Here is a 7,320-nt window from a genome sequence, read left to right as displayed (position 1 = left end):
AGGGCCACGTTCTGACTGCTGGCCCCAGGCCCTGGTGCCCAGCAGGCTGTAGCAATAAGCTGTGCTCCAGGGCTGAGCGGCCTGGCAGCACCCTGGCTTTGCCCTATGCCTGTGACGTGGCTGCGCCACTGCCCCTCGGCAGTGACCAGAACAGGGAGCAGAGTCGGCCACTGAGGCAGTGCAGCCTCAGGCAGGCTCCTACTGGCCCAAGGCCTCAGTTCCTGTCTGTTAAGTGAGGATAACGAGCACCTGTTTCTTAGCTGACCGGACCATTAGCTGTGGGGAAGTTCAAGTGCTGTAATCCACATGAAGCATATGGCTGAAGGGCAGAAACATGACACAAGCAGATACTGACACAACTGTCATTGCTGGTTGTCTGTTTTCTGGGCGCCTGCCGAGCCTCGCTGGGCTGCCCGTGCCCCGGAGCTCCCTGCTGTCACCTTTGTGTGGCTGCTGGCAGGGCCTCCTTGGCTAGCCAAGCACTGCACAGGGAGCCGGTGCAATGTTTTGAGGAATCCAATGGACCATTGCAGACTCACACTATCCTCAGCTTTGCAGAAGAATATTACCCTCCAGAGGGCAAAATTCGTGACTTAAGATGGAAGGCCCTGTTTTGCTCAAATCATTGAAGCGCACTTGAACCCAGCGGCCTGTGAGTCAGCTGCAGCAGCCTTGGGACTGACGAGTTTCACGTGGGGGCAGCGGGGGGAGGGCAGGGGGGCTGTCTAGGGCTTTGCCGCAAGCCTGTGCCTCCCTGAGTCACGGGACGGGCGTCCCTCACAGAAGAAAAACCCCGCCGTGCTCGAGTTGTTCGACTTGCACTCTGGGGCGCTCGCCGAGGGTCAGGCTCCTCTGTAAGTGCCTCACAAATGCCAGCGGCTTAGACGCTCTGACACTGGGACTGGAGCCCAGTAGCGTTGTCCTCCCTCATCCTCCAGAAGGGGGCGGGGCTGCACTGAGTTCAGGGACAAAGTGCAGTGTGTCGTTACCGGTTTTCATTTCTGTTTCACAAGTGCTTTTGGGGGAAGAATCACAGGCTGACAGGACTATACAGTCCAATTCTCATTTCCTTAAAAAAAAAAAAAAAAAACTCAGGCCAAGGGGCTAATGGCTGAAGTTGCAGGGCCCAAGCAGAGACCCAGAGCTGCGGAGGGCTGACGGGGCGGGGAACAGCGGCCCGCTGGGGAGACCACGTAGGCTGCCCGGGGCCCTGCTAGGGACAGAATGCCCTGGATGAGGGTCCCTGAGGGTCCCGCTGCGAGGCCCAGGGCTGCGTGCGAGCTGAGACGAATTTTATTATTACCGGTCCCGGGACCCGCCCACCATCTCCTTCCTCTTTCTTTCCCTCTTTTATTTAAAATCATCATGCTGGTGAGGCCCGGTGCATCAACCATAGGTGGGTGAATAGTAACGCTGGTTTTGTTATTTTTCTTTAACTTTTCTGTACCTTTCTTCACAGCTCCAAGAAATAATAATTAAGCTCCATGCTCCCCTGTCTTGGGGGAAGTTAGCAGCCGGGTGGAAGGCAAAAACGATTGCCCAGCGAGCCCTGGCTGGTGCGGCTGAGTCGCAGGTTCCATTCGCAGTCAGGGCCCTGGCCTGGGCTGCGAGCCCGCCCCCTACGTGGGGGGTGCAGGAGGCAGCTGATCTGTTTCTCGCGCACACGTTTCTCCTTCTGTCTTTCCTCTCCCTCTAATAGATAAAATCTGTAAATGCTTTCCTCTTGGGCTTCCAGGTGATCAGAGCCCGAGGCAGGAAGGAGGCGCACCGCGCTGGGTGACTGGAACGGGAGGGAGAAACCCCGGGCCGGAGAAGCGAGGGAGGGTGTCCGTCTGGCGCGCTCCCTCCCAGGCCACCTTCGGGAGACCCCAGACCCTGGAGAGGGGCCGTCTGCAAAAGGTCCTGAGTTGCAAACAGGGCGCAGAGCCGCTGGGCCGAACGCGCCCCCGGGCCAGTGGCCAGAGGGACATTGAGCAGCAGTAACCGGCGTGGACCGGAGACCGTGACCCGCAGCAGGAGCCGCCCCGCTTGGGGCCACGCAGAGAGCTGGACGCCGGCGCGGCCTCCGGGCGCGTCCTGGGCACGGCACGGCGACGGAGACTAAGGCCAGAGGTTGTGCTGACCACGAAGCAGCCCCTGCTTGCCTGACCTAGGAGGAAGCAGGGTTGGGGGGGCAGGTGGACGGGGACCACCCGGTCTCGTTCCCCAACAAAGCGGGTCTCGGACTGCGCCCGGAGCGCATCTTCCGCCCCAGGGCGACCCTAGAGCACCCGCAGGGCTGGAGAAAACCCGCCTCGGGCGGCTGGCCTGGAACGGGGCCGGTTATATTATGTTGTTTCAGCACTAATAGTTGCGGGGCTTAAATGTGTCCAAAGAGCTGCAACATTTGGAACATACTTATACAAGAATTATTTAGAATGAGATTCAAATTTAACTGCGCACTGTATTTTATCTGGTAAGCCTGCCAGGGACCGCCAGGCGCCTGCATTGCGGGGGAAGTGGGGGGGGGGACGCAGAGGTGGGGACGCGGGGAACAGGCAGCGGAGGAGCGAGGCGCGGGCGAGGCGCGGGCGGGGTGAGCAGACAGGGACACCGTCCCCGGGTGAACCGCCTGGGCCGAACCGCCTAGGCCGGCCAGGACGCAGGGCCGGACGGGAGAGGACCGCCAGGTAACGAGCGCGAACGAAGTCGGAGGGGCAATCGGATCGTGGATGCCAGACCCTCCCGGCACGTCGGGCCTCGCGCTTCGAGAGGAAGGCCCGCGTTCCTCCCCCTCGCGGGCCCCTGGTCCCCCACCCTCACCCTCTGGACACTCCCCGCTCCTCGGTTCTCTGAGCTTCTTCGCGGCTGCCGTACCGTCCTGAATAACTATGGCTCGTCCCTGTAACCATTTATCCACATTTGCATCCCCGCTACCCCTGCAACTGGGGGTCCTTCCAGGAGACGTGGGAACCGCTGTTGACGAAGTGGGCGGACCCCACCCCCGCTCTGCGAGGCCCGCACTGCCGCGCTGCGCCCTGGAGGCGGTGGGGACTGTGCGCTCTGACTGGGCGCTACCGCACCTCCCTGGGCGGCGGCCAGTTGGCACCGAAGGACGCAGCGCGGAGATCAGGGGCGCGGGTTGGTCCGCTCCTTCCTTCCCGAGCCCTCGCGCGGGGCACCCTCCCGGAGGGGGACTGGGGCAGTCCACGGGTGCCCGTTCACCCGGGCGGGGGCTGCATGCCTGGTCGCGCGCGCGTCAGAGGCCCGCCGGATCCCTGCGTCCCTCTCTCCCTCCTCCCGCTTTCTCCAAAATCCGCAACTGTATCCGTGGGTGAGGATTTAACAGCAATGTCCGCAGGTGATCGGACTCTGGACTCTGCAGGGAGAAGCGCTGACAGCGGGGCTCCGAGGCCCGCGCTCCGACGCCCGGAGTCGGAGGGACTCAGCCCGAGCCCCGCGCTGCAGGCCGGCTCCGACCCCGTCGTTCCGGGCAGAAGGGAGCAAACGGGGCGGGGGGCAAGTGCGACCAAGAGGAGCAAAGCTCAGCGAGAAGAGCCCTTGAACGGGACGGCGAAGCCACAAAGAGATGGTCCCTCACCTTCCAGGGGGGGCCCACTGTCAGGTTTTTGACTTCCCGAGGGTGTGAAAGGAAGACGCACAATGAATGACAAGATAGTCAACATTTTCTTATAAAATAGGCGTTCTGTTAGACGATTTTGCCCAACTGCAAGCTAATGCGGGTGTTCTGAGAACGTTTAAGCCGGGCTGGGCCATGACGGGGGGGGGGGGGGGGCGGTTAGGGGTCTCAGATGCGTCTTTGACTTAAGACATTTACAACTCAGGATGGATTTATCGGGACACAACCCTGTCCTAAGTTAAGGAGCATCCGTAATCTTAATATTCTCCGAGAGACAAAAGACGCTCCATAAAAATGGGACAGGCAGGCACAAAAAGAGCTCTTGGGAAATTAAAGCTATGAAAACATGTAAAAACTCGATAGAAGATTAGAAGTCAAGGTTGAAGAAATTTCTCAAAGATCGGGGCAGCCCTGGCTGGTGTAGTTCAGTGCACGGGCCTGCGAACCAAAAGATCATGGTTTGATTCCCAGCCAGGGCACATGCCTGGGTTACAGGCCAGGTCCCAGCAGGGGACGCAAGAGAGGCAACCACACATTGATATTTCTCTCCCTCTCTTCTTCCTTTCCCCTCTTAAGACAAATAAATAAAATGAAATAAAATAAAATAATCAGGGCAAAAAGAGATGAAAATACTTTCTTTGCTTCTGAGGTTCTAATTACATGTATATCGTAGCTTTTAAATGTAGCCCATATATCTTTGATGCCCTTTTGAAAGTTTGTTTCACTCTGGATATTTTTTTAAAAGATTTTATTTGTTTGTTTGTTTGTTTGTTTGTTTTAGAGATGGGAAGGGAGGGAGAAAGAGAGGGAGAGATACCATGTGCAGTTTCCTCTCATGCGCCCCCTACTGGGCACCTGGCCCACAGCCCAGGCATGTGCCCTGACTGGGAATCAAACCAGCAGTTCTTTGGTTCACAGGCCCGTGTTCAACCCACTGAGCTGTGGAAACAGCCAGGGCTGTTTGCCTTTTTGTTTTTGGTTTGGGTTTTTTTTGGTGGTGTTTTTGTTTTAGTTTCCAGGTCTCTGAGAAACGCAGAGAACTTTTTTGTCATTTATTCCTGTGGACATATTAAAATGACAACCCTTTTATCTGGGTTTTCCGTTAAGTCTGTTTCTACTGTGTTTCTCTTGTGTCTTAGTCAGATAGTCTGTTCTCCTCTCAGCTCTCATTATTTTTATTTGAGCGCCGAACATCGTCCATAAAGACCACAGAGACTATTCGAGCCTAGGAGAGTTGTAACAGCCTCAGTAAAAGATTTGCTTCTGGCAGAGCACAGGAGATACTAAGCAATCTCTGACCCCCTACTGCAAGGAAGTCTTGAAGGCCTGTGTATTTCTTTATTCCCAGGGTGTGGACTTTTAGGGTTCCAACCCAAAGCTAGACGGGGTCTTCTGAGGGGCACCCTTTCTTTGAACCCCCCAGTCCAGTTTTTGCCTCCCCAGCCCTGTGCGTTCGTTGACGCTTCAACTGCTCAGCCAGTGGTGAGACGGCAGAAGGCATAGGAATAAAGGACTTTCAGATGCTGGGCTCACCTCGCTGGGTTTCCTCCTTCTGGGTTTCCATGCTTCAAGGAAAAAACAGGAAAAACATTCCTACTAGATACACATCTCATGTAATTCTTAATTCCTTGATATTAACATGAAGCAAAAAATTTAGGGGTGGGCAAAAGTAGGTTTACAGTTATGAGTATGTGAAACACAGTTTATCCTTGTATTATTTATGAATTAATTATTGTATTATTCTTTTAAAAAATATTTTATTTATTATCTCTAGAGGGGAAGGGAAGGAGAGAGGGAGAGAAATTTCAATGTATGGTTGCCTCTCATGCGTCCCCTGCTGGGAACTGGCCTACAACCCAGGCATGTGCCCTGACTGGGAATTGAACCATGATCCTTTGGTTCACAGGCCTGCGCTCAATCCACTGAGCTACACCAGTCAGGGCTTATTATTCTTTATATATTTAAATATTATTATTATTATTATTATTATTATTGTTGTTGTTGTTGTTATTAACCTATCTGTATGATTTAATAGTTTTGGAGACTCAATTTAATACACAATATTAAGAGAACTACATAAAATGTATACAAACTGAAAACAGGCAAAATGATCTTTATTTGCAGGTGATGTGATCATATACCTAAAAACCCCAAAGAAACAATCAGGAGACTATTAAAATCCATAAGATAATTACCTAAGGCACCAGTAACAGTATCTATAATTAAAATGAGTGTGTTCCCCCTGCGAACAATCAGAAAACCTAATGAAGGTAAACATTTCACTCCCAATAGCACTAACAGATAAAGGCTAGAAATAAACTCCAATAAATGTCCCAGATCTACCTGAAGGAAATTTGAAAACAAATGAAATACAAAAGAACAGTTGCATAAATGAACAAGGAGATTCAAAATTCCAAAGATGTCATTTCTCCCCAAATTAATCTATAGACTCAATACAATTTCAATCAGAAGGCCAACTCTTTTGGAGGAATGTCACAAAATTACTCAAAATGCAAACTGGATAATAAATATGTGAGACTAGTTAGGAAACCCTGAAATGGTGTAAAATGAGACCTGTCCTACCAGTGACAAAATTATATTATACATCTGCAGTTAATTAAGACAGCTTGATAACGACACAGACATAGAAACACCAGTGAAATGCCCTGGCTGGTGTGGCTCAATCAATTGAGTGCCAGCCTGCAAACCAAAGGGTTGCAGGCTCCATACTCAGTCAGGTCAAATGCCTGAGTTGCAGGCCAGATTCCCCAGTAGGGGGCGCTTGAGAGGCAAGCACACATGGATGTTTCCCTCTTTGTCACTCCCTTCCTCTCTCTAAAAATTAAATAAATAAAATCTTTTAAAAAAAGAAAAAGAAATACCAGTGAAAGAATAAAGAGCCTAAAAACCTACCCAAATGCACATCTACTCTAAAGGTAATACATTATTAAAATGGCATTTCAAGTCAATGGAGAAAAAAGATGACTCAGAATTATTGCAACAACTTGCTAATTATTTGTGGGAAAATGGAATTCTTACATCATTTTTTCCTCTAAAATGAATTATAGATGAAGCAAAAATTTAAGTAGTATAACAAATTACTAGAAGAAAAATATGAGTGTTTTTAGCATCTATGAGTAAAGACCTTTCTAAGCCTGATGAAAACCAGGAACATCACAAAGGAAAAAAGAAAACAGATCAATCAGACTTTGTAAGACTCAAACTTACTGTAGCACAAAAATAATAAATACATAGAAAAAATAGACACCACTTTGTACATATGAAGAATTAATTTCATAAATATACAATAAACTCCTACAAAATCATAACTACAAAGACAAATCTAAGAATGATGTAAACAAGTGTTTAATGAAATAAAAACCAAAAAGTTGCTCAACCTCACTAAAAAATTAAAACAAAACTAGATAGTATTTTCCAGAGATTAGTAAAAATAACTAAATCTTATTACTAGGAAGAATAATCATTTTATTTAAAAATGAATGAATGTACTTAACACTTAAGGAAGCAGGTGTTCTATTCTGTTGGGGAGAAGGTATGATGGGTGATCAGGCTGAGAGAGCAATTGGACACTGTTTACCTAAACTTACAGTGAACACTTGGCGAAGGAATTTCTAGAAATGTGTCACATAGGCCTCTTCAGACGTAATTTCAGGCTGACTTTCCAAATGCCTCAAAATAGC

Source organism: Artibeus jamaicensis, unplaced genomic scaffold (assembly GCF_021234435.1).
Source record: "Artibeus jamaicensis isolate MK-2021 breed Jamaican fruit bat unplaced genomic scaffold, CSHL_Jam_final contig_467, whole genome shotgun sequence".
NCBI lineage: Eukaryota > Metazoa > Chordata > Mammalia > Chiroptera > Phyllostomidae > Artibeus > Artibeus jamaicensis.
This window is presented reverse-complemented; position numbering follows the sequence as displayed.